The sequence below is a fragment of the Coturnix japonica genome, chromosome 2, assembly GCF_001577835.2.
Source record: "Coturnix japonica isolate 7356 chromosome 2, Coturnix japonica 2.1, whole genome shotgun sequence".
Taxonomy (NCBI): domain Eukaryota; kingdom Metazoa; phylum Chordata; class Aves; order Galliformes; family Phasianidae; genus Coturnix; species Coturnix japonica.
This window is the reverse complement of record NC_029517.1, coordinates 5,336,195-5,348,888: the sequence shown is the minus strand read 5'-3', so window position 1 is coordinate 5,348,888 and position 12,694 is coordinate 5,336,195. Positions and strand designations below refer to the sequence as shown.

General features: G+C 42.3%; 1 long non-coding RNA gene across 2 annotated transcripts; it reads left to right on the top strand.

The window, feature by feature from the left end:
• Positions 1-509: 509 nt before the first annotated feature.
• On the top strand, positions 510-6,899 carry LOC107308746. 2 transcript variants are annotated; one of them, XR_001552891.2, is made up of 4 exons: positions 510-673; positions 4,538-4,631; positions 5,337-5,545; positions 6,139-6,899. It is a non-coding gene; the product is annotated as an uncharacterized LOC107308746 (long non-coding RNA). The 2 variants fall into 2 exon arrangements; XR_001552892.2 differs by lacking the exon at positions 4,538-4,631.
• The last annotated feature ends 5,795 nt before the right edge of the window (positions 6,900-12,694 follow it).

Below are 12,694 nucleotides of genomic sequence, written 5' to 3'. Positions count from 1 at the left end.
TAAATCCTTCAGTGCTGTTCCCCTAAGAAATGAGAAGGTCTCTTGCTGACACCCTTCTTGATGTTCCTGATAGTAAAAAAAATACAACCCAAAACTTTAGAGCCAAGTAGGTAGATCTAATTATTTCAAAGGGTTCCCAGCTGCACTGCTTGTTAGCTTTCCTCTTCATCATCTATTTAATTAGAAAAGGCCTTTGTTTTATTTATTTTTACACAGTATGTGGTAGAATTTTATTTTAGACTCCTAATAGCTTCTACTTTTCCTGTGTGCTGGTGATTGCAGCACTTATTCCTCCTGTGCTTTGGTCCTGGGTAGGGTTTGATACCAGGTGTTCTCACTTCTGTGGATGGTTGCACAAGCACAGGTGGCTTTGGTGATGTAAGATTTGCTTTATGGCTGCTGTGAATGGATGTTCAGGGCAGTTTTCTTCTCTCAGGGTGCAGGTAAGACCTAAATATAAAATATATGTGGGTCTTTGCTATTGTATTCTTACTCTAAAAGATGTTTATAATTGTTATGTAGCCTTTGTTCTTCATCACGTCACTGTGTAACGTCTCTTGGTGATCGTGTAAGCAGACTTTAGAGGTTTGCTGAAGAAGAGGAGGGAAGACTGTGTGGTTTAGACACAGGGATATCCTAGAGCCCTGCAGCTCTGGCTCATCAGGATGACAGTGTAAGTCCTCTTTCTTTCTGCACATTTTCCTCTGTCTTGTTGTGTCTGGTGACTTTTCCTATCTTTTCAGTGGCCCTGGAGTCCTGCAGGAGCCAATTCTCTCTGTAGGTAAAGCAATGTGGTGTTGGAACATTAGTTGACTTTGTTTGTAGAGGGCTTATCTACCCTTCTTGAGGTGCACTATGTATTGATGTATATGATAACTGAAGCTTGTGATCCTACTATGTGTCAGTGGAGGAAGCTTCTAACAGCTCCTCTGATTCTAGTCTAGATTTCAAACCCTTTTAGAAGGCTTTTTTTTTATTTTTTATTTTTTTCTCTGCCATCTAATTAAATGCTGAACTTAGCTTGTGAGAGTAAGGACAATGGAAATAAGGTAAACCTTCATGCATAAAGAAGAAATCGCATTTCAGCTGTGGGGGCTGTGAGGACAACTGTGTTATGGGCAAGCTCTGATGTAGCCACGTGCGAGGAGAGCTTTCATGGGGACAAACTCTTGTATCTGGGTCCTTCTGGCAGCATGTGGCACGTCAGACCCAGTCCTGACTCGCTCAGCACCTGAGACCCAGTGTCCAGACTTGGGTGTAGGGTGTTGGGTTTCTCCTATGTGTTATGATACGTTTTGATCCTTAAGGCTTAAAATAGAAAGCATAGGCTGCTTGAGGGTTGGGTATCGTAATTCTATAATGATTAGACAGTGCTGAGCTTTTTCTGGTTTAATTCAGTGTTATTTTACACTATCCTATTGTGGTTCATCTTCTGAGGTTTGAATCTGTAATCTAATAACATGCTTCAATGGCTAAGTCAATTCCTCCCCCTGGATTTTTTCCTTTCTCTTCTGATATTAATAGCAATAGGGCAGGTAAAGGCACTGGATTAACAATTAGGCCTGGTGGCTGTCCAGAGTGATAATGGCTTTTTCCCAAGCCAACACATGCTGCTTGCTGCATGGCATAATGTGCCAGGGGTCCAGAGGGTAGAGCCAGCTCTTAAGCTGCTTGTCAACCTGGGGTGGTGTTGTTACAGCATCATATGTTTCAGAAAGAGAGTGCCCAGCAAGAGCCCTGCATTGCAGAGCAGTAACTGAGATGCTTCTGCTCTGCCCTTCTGTCACTGTCAGAATGTCACAGCAGTCAACTGAGCAGGCAAGGCGTGTGGGGACATCTGTTCTGCCTCACAGATGGGATGTTTACCTTTTCAGTTTTAGGCTATTGCCCTTTGTCCTGTCCTTATCAGGTTGTGTAAAAAGTAAGTCCCCTCAACTTCTGGAAGGCTACAATGAGGTCTCCCCAGAGCCTTCTCCAGGCTGATAAAGGTCAGCTTTCCCAGCCCTTCCTTGTGAGAGAGAATTGCTCCATCCCACTGAGAATCTTTGTGGCCTCCCCTGGACCTGCTCTAACAGCTTCATGTCTTTCTTGAGCTGGGAGAACTCCTGATGGGGCCTCACATTTGCCCCTCTGCTCCCCTGTGAGGACCTGTAAGCTGCATGAGACCTCTTCTTCTACAGGAGCAGCTGGTGGGGTATTAAAGGCATCCCTTGTGTGCCCCTGGACCCAGCATGGCCTGCAAGTAGCATGGGGAGCCTGGATGGTGCAGAAAAATGACCAGCTCAGGGGAGAGAGGAGACTTCCACCACATGGAACTGCAAGTGTGTGGATGTGGGCTCCTGTTCCTACACCTCTGCCTATGTCCTGGTCTCTTGCCCTGTGTGGCTGGTGACAGAATGCTGAGTAATAGCATATTCAGCCTGTTCTCAGTGAAAAAACAACTGAAATGAAGTTTGGTTATAAATGTGCACTGTGTTCTTATGGAGGAAAAAGCACTCAGAACAAAATACGCTTAACAAGGGACACAAAATCAGATGATTCCAAAAATGAGTGTATGTTTTCTAATAGCTTTGTGATGAAATGTGCTATTGGGGATGTTTTCAGCTTTTTGCGGAGTTTAAGTATGTGTCACTGTGTTTTGTGTTTTTAATATTATCCTGATCCTGGAGTGCGAGGGTGGCTCATCCTGGCTCAGGGCCCTTTGTGGTTGGTGCTGTACAAACACCCACTTGAAAGACAAAGTGCAGCTTAAACCAGGAGGAGAAATGCTAACAAATCCACTGGTAGATTTCTAGTTTGGCCAGCTCTCTTTTCCGAAGAGTCTGAGTCTTAAATGACCTGCAGGCGCAATGCCTGTGAGACAAATCCTATTGCAGGAGACACAGTTGCAGAGGGTGGCAGCTGTTGGGTTCTATTTGGAGTTGCTCTTTAGTGTTTCAGCCCCTCCAGTGCCATGGGGTGATGAGCAGAGGCAGTGTGTGTGCACTGCACTGATGTGAAATGCTCCTGTATATGCACCATGTTTGCTTTGCCCATTATGGCACATTCCACCTCCCTGAAGGGACAGAGTACAGTTTTTCACTTTGTCACAAATAATAATTATCTCAGCAACAGCCTGTGATGGGAGCTTGCCCTAAGGAGACTGCTCTGGCTGCAGGAGGCTCAGCAAGATGCTCCAGATGATACTCTGTGCTATTTTAGCTGTGCATTTCTTGTATGTAGCGTGAAGGCAGACTCTGGTGCATTTATTCATCACAAAATCCTCGGACTCACTTGCAATGGTGTGGATGCTTACACCTTCCCTTTACCTTCTGGCATCACACTCTATGACAGCCCTTCAGTTCAAGCATCTTTGTAATCCCTAATCCCCAAAATTACAGTGGGTCCTCATTGTGTATTAACCTGACACTCCAGCACTGCAGTTTTGTGCTTTGTCCCAAGGAGTCCTTTAGCATTATAGTCAAAATTCATCATTCACCCTTTACAAAAAAACAAAAACAAAAAAACCAACAACCAAGAGAGTGTATTTTATTGAGTTCCAGCCCCAGGCATCTCAAAGCAGGTATGAATCTTTTAAACATAATTTCTTCTTTAACTTGTCCCAAACGTGCCATGAATTACTTACATGGTTTGTTAGATGTCCATAAAACAATCCTGAAATTGAAAATGATGATGTGGCCCTAGCAGAAGTATGCTCACTAACATCTGTGGAGAGAAGTTCGTGTGGATCGTATATTATACTGAGCAATACTTTACTTTTCCATCCTGTCTTTTGGGTAAGGTTTTCAGATTGCTTGGCAAAATGCTAATAATTGAGGTTTTTATGATCCCAACAGGTTGTGACTGATGGGCATCCAGCATACCCCACCATTAGTGTTACCATTTATAGCAGAAAATGATTGGGCTAAAGATTAAAGAATTAGGAAAATTGCAATTTGCTGTTTCTGTGGGCTTTAATGACCACAAGAGGTCAGGGCTTCTGTTTTTACATCTCATGTGAAAGAAAAGCCCTGTCAGAGTGCAGCATCTTTAAAGCTACTGTGGGCTGAGCAGCTGAAATTGAATGCTGAAAGAGCCTTCTTTGGCCTTTCACCATCCTGGACTGTGTTTTCTATTTTCCTCCCTTGTGCTGGTAAGTGTGTCACCATGTGAAGGAGCAGCCTCTCTTTCTGATCTGGATGAAAACATTCAGGTAAACCCTGTAGTTGTGGTTGATGAAACTGATGGCTGGGAAGAGAGGAGAGATGAGTGCATTACTTTTTGGTAACTAAACAGGCAATGAAACCAGCCCCCAGGACCTGCCATGTTCTCCATCCTCTTTTGGCAATCCTTACTCTGATCAAATAACGATCAAAGCTGAACCTGCGTGGTGTGGGGTATTTCAGTGGCAGTGATGCAAGCAGCCTGGGTTAATTAAGCTGCCAAACTTTGATGGTAACCTAAGGGCAGGATGGCAAAACCAAACAGATTCTTAGGGGCTTATCCAATGCCAATATGTAATAAACAATGTGTAACAAGGAATGTTAATTCCTTCTAGGAATGGACCATATGTCATCTTGGAGGTGTACAGGTTGTTTGCTTCTCTGTTCCTGCTATACAAGGTTCTGTCCAGTCTCTCACGAGAGAGGCAGGTCAGTTCAGAGTAAGTTTGTACTTACAGAGAACGGAGGGAGATATGGCTGTTCCCAAAGTTTTCATCCCAGTCACTTAGGGGTTGATGGGGGCTTTCCTGAGTTTCACATGAAGCTGCATGGGAAGAATTCAAATTCAATTGTAGTGAGAGTAGTGAAGCTAACCTCAGAAAGGAGAGGTTATTCAAGGTATAGCTCTTAAGGGGGAAAGCATTTAGGGCACTTGGTAATCTGGGAGAGAATTAGACCTAATGTCTCAGAGCAGTAAAGGTCTGGAGCAAGGCATGGAGCAAGCAGCCCTAACAGCAGTGACTACCTCTGCCCCTGTGTTATTGCATAAGTTTATTCTGCTGCTTTCTATTCCAGTCTTTCATATGCCATCAGTGATGATGGTAATGGTTTTGCTTTTCCAGTCTACATTACAGTATGCCCTCCCTGGAAGGGAGCCCTGGTGGGAACTATCCTGATCTAGGAGTATTGGGTCCATAACTGCCAATGAACTCAGCAAGGTGCAATTTCTGAAACTATGGCTGGTGAATGTATACATTCTGTGGTGTATCAGAAATAATATGCACAGACATAGCTGTGACAGGAACTTTGCCATGAGCTTATTCGTGTTACGCCAGGATAGTCATTTACTATCAGCCTCTTGCTTCCAGAGCACTGCAACATCACTCCTATTGGGTTTCTGTTTTTGCTTTAAAGTGTGTGTCAAGCCCCGGGGACATGATTGTTTTGTAAAGATGAAACTCGCTGCCTCTGCTCCTGAGACCAGAGTCAGATTGTGAATTCCAAAGGACCTGATGAAGTCTAAAGTGGGCAAAACAGATAAAATACCAGCACTGGTTACTTCAGTAAGCTGTGCGAACAGCAAACAGAGCTTCAGAGGCAGAAAGGTCTCCTAAGTGATTAAGGTAATGTCTAACAAGAATATTAGATGTCAGACAAAATAGCATCTATGCATCTTAAGGAAAAGCATTGATGTTTCCTTAGCTCATTGGATATTTATCAAAGCATAACCTGTAGGTTAGCCTACAAAGCACCAGAACACAAAGACTCTGTGTTCTGATCTTTCAAGGGGGAAGGTTAAACAAAGGACATTGAAATATGCTATGTCAGAAGATCTTTGTTTCTAGACATCAGTGGAATAAAGGGGATGTAAAATAGCCTTTCCACTTCCTTCTTTGTCCTTGCCCATGGGTGTTTTTTAAAGAAAGGAGTAAACCCACCAGATTAAGAAGTGAAAACAACTGATATCTGTTGATGCAGTTTGAGTTTCCATATGTGCATCACCTGGAATGTGAACTACTCACATATAAGCTGTGTCCCACTTCACTCAGATTTCAGAGTATTCGCTGACATGGGTGTAGGATTCTCCAAGATGAACTTGTTTGCTCATGGATTAATGTGAGCTGAGTTGTATCAAGGAGTAAAAACTACTCATTGAATACATTTCGTAAATGGAACAAATACAACGTATTGAAGGATTTTTACTGTTTTTCCATAGGACTGAGTAATCCAGTGAAGTCTCATGAGTTCTGTCAGCATAAGTGGCACGTAATAGCATTGTTGAAACTGGGAGCTCTTTCTTTGAGTGCCACATAATAAAGCCACTGCTGGACAACTGGACTGAGGTAAAAGGATTATCAGATATATATGTTTTTGAAGTCTTTGTTTCACAGGAGAGCCATCATCCAAGGTAAACTCTTACATGATTCTCTTAATCCTTCCCTATGAAATCTGGTGGCTAAGATCCTCCTTGTAAATCAACAAGCTGAGTGCACGGCCCTTCCGAAATTCCAACTAAGGCTTCTTTGACCATGCTATCAAGGGAAACGTTTGTTCTTTTATGTGCTCCAGGGTGCTTCTGACCCTTGAGCACATGTACTGCATTTCACCTACATAGACTTTATCCCTTGGGCAGCAACTGCTTCATGTTAAGATACTCCTGTGGGTGCAAGGCATACTCTGGTATCAGCCCATTCCTCGAGTTGATGCCAGTGCCAGATACTCTATAGGGTAATCTGTTGGCGTGCTCTCACGTTTCACAAGGCTTAGTGTCCTTCACTAGAATAAGCAGCTCCAAGTACAAGAGGAAATTATTCAAAAGCAGAAAAACCACTGTGAGAGAAAAGCAGAACAGAGTCATTTAAAATAGAAGTGAGATACCAAGTCTTAAAGAAGCAGCTGGAAATTGTTTTTTTACCTTTTGCCTCTGGGGTGAATGTAATCAACGTTCAGTAGAGAATAAAAGGGTTTAGCATGTGCGTTTGGATCATGGGGGCAGTTCTGTGTGAAGTTATGATGCTTAACTTTTAATGTTAATCACTTGAAAAAATTTCTCTAAAGTTTTCCATTCCCTAGAAACAGTCAGGATGAGTGCCCTATAAATAAAGGAGCATTTAAAAGTAATTATCAGAGTCACAAAATTTGGTGCTGGGTTTCAGGTTATGCCCCTAAACTCCAAATAGCTGGGTTCTTTGCGAGCTCCTGGGGGCTTCCTATGACCACAGAGCAGTTACCTAAGACTGCAGCTCCCATTTATAAACCAAAGGAACAAATAAATTTATATACATTATTACAAACTCCAATTTATTATAATGCCATTTTTCAGGAGCCCTTTTTTATCTGTTGCTATCACAGCAAACCTGCTTGAAGAGTGAGTTGGATTCAGCAGGTGTGTTCCATCTGTTGTGGTTTTTTTCTGTATTGCATTGTAGTATTTCCATTTTCTTTACAGTTTTCTTTTAAAAATATAATTTAAATATCGGCTACGTGAAGCAATTTCTATCCCTACTTGTTCCTCATGGATGCAATGAGAATCCATGGGAACCAAAACAGTGGACTGTTGTCATGCCCCGTTGGGATGAACCTCATCTACATGTTAATATAAAGGATGTTAATGTAAAGCACAGCACGGGGAAAAGGTTTTCTCTGAAGTCTCAATTCTTAGACAGGAAGGAGGGCTTTACTTTTAATGAATAGGATGAGCTCCTGTGTGTTGTGCTTGGGTTACCTGGGGCAGAGCAAGGCAGCCTTGTTGTGACGTTGGCTGGAAAATGATCTTCACAGGATGTGTGAGCTTGATTCATTTCTAAATGAAGAAAAGTACTAGTGTGCCTGTTAGTGAATGTAACCTGGGCCAGGGGGTGTGCACGAGGAAAATGTCTATGTCCTGCCAGCAGGTTGTAACACAAGGCAGAAACAAAGTTTAGTTCTAAACCAGAGTTATACTCACCTGGCAACAGCACAGTTCAGTGCTGTTTTCTTTACTTTCTGCTATCAATGACTCTGGCTGTCTTTGCAGGCAACATAAACTCTCCTTATGTACTGAGCAGCCCAGTGCCAGAGGAGCAGAGTTGTGAAAGGTGATTTCTTGTACAGAAGCCCGGTAAACTACAATTCATTTGTGGATTTTTACCCTAGAATCACTCCTAAAGATTTATTTGTATTCAGACTTTGCTAGATGTGCTCCCAAAGAGTTTCTTCTGTAGTTCTTCACTTGAGAAGGATTCCCCTTCGAGTGCTTTGAGTCTGTACCAAAGTAGCATTACCAAGATCTGATGAGGGGCTTTGCAGCTCCAGCCTCAAATGAATGTGTTGATGTGCCTCAGGCACCTCGATGGGGAACACGATGATCCTTAAATGTAGAGCATTGAGTCCTTGAAATCAATTGCCTGAGTACAGCTTCAATGCTGGACTTTGTAGAGACTTGCATTGTCCAGGGGCAGGAAAAATGGCTCGGAGAGGTGATGGATGCCCCATCCTTGGAGACACTCAAGATGAGGTTGGATGGGGCTCTGAGAACCTCATGGAGCTGTGAGTGTCCATGTTGATTGCAGGGGATTGATCTAGGTGATGTTTAAGGGTCCCTTCCAACAGTTCTATATGTTTCTAATCCAAACGGGTTGTTCCTTCATACACCCAAGGCAGTGACATGCAAAAAGTTTATTGCAGTGAAAACTCTGTTTAAACAATCATTTATCTGAGTCCCACAGGGGTCTGTTGTAGCAAGAAGCTAGACTGCAGTCTTTTTTTTTTTTGTCATCTATTTAGCTGACCTCGGAGCATGTATCAGCTTTTCCTCTATGTACAGGCAATGCTCAGTACTCTGAGGCTCATGTCTCAGCTGAGCCCTTATGTATGGCTGTGATTAAAGCAGTTTGGGGCAAAGGGTGGCTTGTGGTGTTAAGCCAGAGACCACAAATAATACAAACAAGATGCCAAGTGAGGTCTGGTTTGAATTCTCGGATAATACTTCCTTGTGGCTAATTTAGAAGGGCTGAAATGTAGAGTTTCTGTGGTCAGTTCTGCCACTGTGATCCTGTAACATACGCGTCTTTGCAGAGGCAGGAGGAAATAAGTCACAGCATCAAGTCCTCTTTCACAAGCCAGATCCTGGGGTGCTTATTTAGAAAAGCCTCCTGTTGACTTCTGTAGTATGAATGCACAACATCTGCAGGAATGTAACCCAGAAGTGTGACCCAATAAATGCTCCTTCTTCAGCCATCAATCTGTTTTGCATCATGTCGTTCCCTCAACTGTTAATCCAGATGTTATTTGCATCAGTACAGTAACAGTAAACGCTTGTACAAGCAGTGTTAATAGCATCAATAACAATAGTAAACATAAATAGCAGAAGCACTGATAGTAATACTTCCAAAGCAGCTTGTAATTGTAACAACCTGTCATTCCTTTGCTAACTCGTGCTGACTCAAGATTAAATTGCTCTATGTGTGGAAAGCAACTTGCAAAAGAACCCATCTGTGCCAAGACTGTTTTCTTCCCTTTGTATTTTGTTTGTTTGCTTACACCGAGCAGCTGAGAAAATGTCAGTGTGCTTTACCCTCTTTGTTGTTACCCTGCTTCTGACTGGAGTAGTTCACAGGCTGCTAATCCTCGTAATGGCATATAGGGAAGGAATGCTATAGGAAAGGAGTAGCCACTAGTCCTCCTTAACTGATCAGTGTCTGAATGGTGGTGAGCCTGCCTGGACTTTGGTGGGTTCACCTCTGATTAGGAAAAATGTCTTCTCAGAAAGAGTGGTGATGCATTGGCATGGCTGCCCAGGGAGGTGGTGGAGTCACCATCCCTGGAGATGTGGCACTGAGGGATGTGGTCAGTGGGCATGGTGGGGGTGGGCTGTCAGTTGGACCTGGACATTGTGATGGTTTATTCCAACATGAATGATGCTGTGATTCTATGATTCTCTTTTATGAGAATAAAATGGATATTATTTCAAGTACTTAGAACCCAGAGAAAACAGGATTTTTCTGCATCCCTTGTAGAACTTCTGTATAGCTCTATTTGTTATAAAGCAAGCTAAGAATAATTCCTATATGATGGGAATTTGGTATGTCTTTTGCTGGCTATGTGGCTTGTCACAGATCGGTGAATATGTCTGAATGCCTTCATTGTACTACGGATCAAGCCTTAGGTCATTAAGGAGTTGAACAGTTATCACTCCGTAACTTTGATACTAGAAAAGATTCAAGTATAACATATCTGGAGGCAGATCTGAGAATGCATCCGTGTGCCCTGTGGTGTTTTTTTTAATCATTTTTATTTCAATTATTGACTTGTCTCTATACTGAATGAATAGCCCTGCTGGACTATATTCTCCACTTGGTGTAGCTCACAATTTGTTCTCTCTGGAACTTCAAGGGGAGCCAGTGACCTTTGGACTCTTATCCACAGCAGCAGCTTTAATGGAGTCTGGGTTTTCTACTCGTGTTGTCATGAGATCATGAATGGAACAAGAGGATGGTCACTGTAGAATTTTCACTGTGGTCATAGAATCATAGAATTTCTCATACTGGAAAAGACCTTAAAGATCATCAAGTTGAATCAAACTTAATAGGTAAGTATTGATAGAAAACAAAACAAACAAAGAAAGCCCCAGCACCCTAAAGCCTATCTGCAGAAAAGCACTAAGTCGAGAAAAGAAAACGTATCTGTGTATTCCTTTTTGTGACAACTCCACCTTGAGAACCAATCTTGAGGTCATTGTTAGCTACAATCTCATGAGTTTTCTATTTGATTGTGTCATATAAGTTATAAACAGAATTGTAAAATGAACAGTAAAAAGCTAAGCCTCGGATACTGTCTTTTAAGAATTTAAACCACTGTGGTTTCATGGATGCTGTGATGCTGGCTTTAAATCGTTGGCCAGATCCTGGATAGTTTCCCTAGAGGCTGGCATCCCCAACACCTTACTTCTTCCATACCTCCTGTCTTTGCATGTTTTCAGGCAGCTGGTGTGGAAATAACTCCATATGTTTCAGAACAAATGAATGATTTTGTAATCGGATGTTGCTTTGAGGTGTTGGAGTCAAAGGTGTTCATCTGGTGTGGGTTATGGAAGAGGTCAAACGAAAGGGTCATTGTAATGATGCCTTCTGGCATTTAAGAAAAACTGTTAACATGTGCATTTTTGGGGTCTTGGAAGATTTCACACGGTGAACTGTAATAAAACAAATTTTAACTTAAATCAAAAAGGAACTGAAAGTCAAGAATCTTGGTATGAATTATATCTTGTCACAATTCTTGCTCTCTGTAAGTGCACCTCTGGAGATGAATTTCTAAAGAAATGAAACTTGGGCTTGGTAGGACTCTCCAGAATATGAAATAGAGTTTCAAAAGGCTGAGGAAGACCCTTCTTTGTATTTTAACTGTACTTGACAAGATTCAGATGTTTACTTGAATCTTACCTGATCTACAGAAGCCTCTGAGTATGGCAAATTAGGCTCCAATTTTCAGATAACAGAATTCTTCTGTAAAATTGCAGTATTTCTGATGGGTCCTAAAATAACGGCAGTGTAATCTGCTGCAGCGTATTCATCCCACTCCCTTCTCATCATGGAAGGATTACAGAAGAAAAATGTAGAAATAGAAAAAGTTGAGATATATATGTATATATATATTTTCCTTAAAGAATGTCTCCATCTGTGGCAAATACTGTATTTTCATCTCTCAGTTTCAGAGGGTTTCCATTCTCTCTGGACAATTGTGGCCAGTTTCTTCTGAGATAGAGGTGGTGTCAGGCTCTCTTTTGCCAAGAGCTGAGCCAGTCCAAAGTGCTCTCTGTATTTGCTGTGGGATGAAAGCATAGGCATGAACTTACATCTCATAGAATGGCTTATGTCGGAAGGTACCTTAAAGATCATCTAGTTCCAACCCCCTGCCATGGGCTGGTTGCCACAGGTCAGGCTGCTCGGGGCCCCATCCAATCTGACCTTGAGCCCTTCCAGGGATAGGACATCCACAGCAATCTGATATGGTAATCCATGATGTGGCTGCTTTTTCCTGTATCTGATCCCTACATCCTGGTTTATTCCACAATTTATCCTCATTCTTGGCACTCTGGCTTATGCTTCAGGGGGTGAAATTTTTTTTGAGGTATTTGGCACTTGTAGGTGCAGTTTCATATTTGAAACATTTCTGAATATATATATATATTTAATGCCATTGAAGCCCAAGCCCGCTACTTCAACATCTCTTCTGAAATGGGATGTAGGTGGCCATAGCCTCTGAGCTGTGTGGCTTTGTGCCCAAAAATCTCATCCATGGAACTTCACCCTGCACGTTTCCATCACAGCAGTGCTCTTCCTCACTGAACATCTCTAGAGCATTGAGGACAAAGTCCTCCATGGTTTAGTGGGCATGATGGAAATGGACTGACTGTTGGGATGAGTAATCTTAGTGATGTTTTCCAACCTTAATGATTCTTCTTGCTAATGAAAGGTTTGCCCTGTGCAAAGGGTTACTCACCTTTCTTTGTCATTTGTTAGGACTCTGCTCTCAAGGGATGCTCTGGGAGCAAAGAGTATGTTGCCTTTCTGTTTGTGCACTGCTCTTACAAGGAACATATGCTTTTTGTCTCCAAACTATTAAAAATAGTGCTTTTTTAGGTTATTTCATCTACTGTCATAGCAGTGGAACTGAGTTAACACCTTTTTTTGTAGGCTCTTGGCTTAAAAAATATGCTATATAAGCACAGCAAGCCCTGTGTGTGCCTCTATAGACCACATGAGAGCACCACTGGAATTTCAAATGCAGTGATT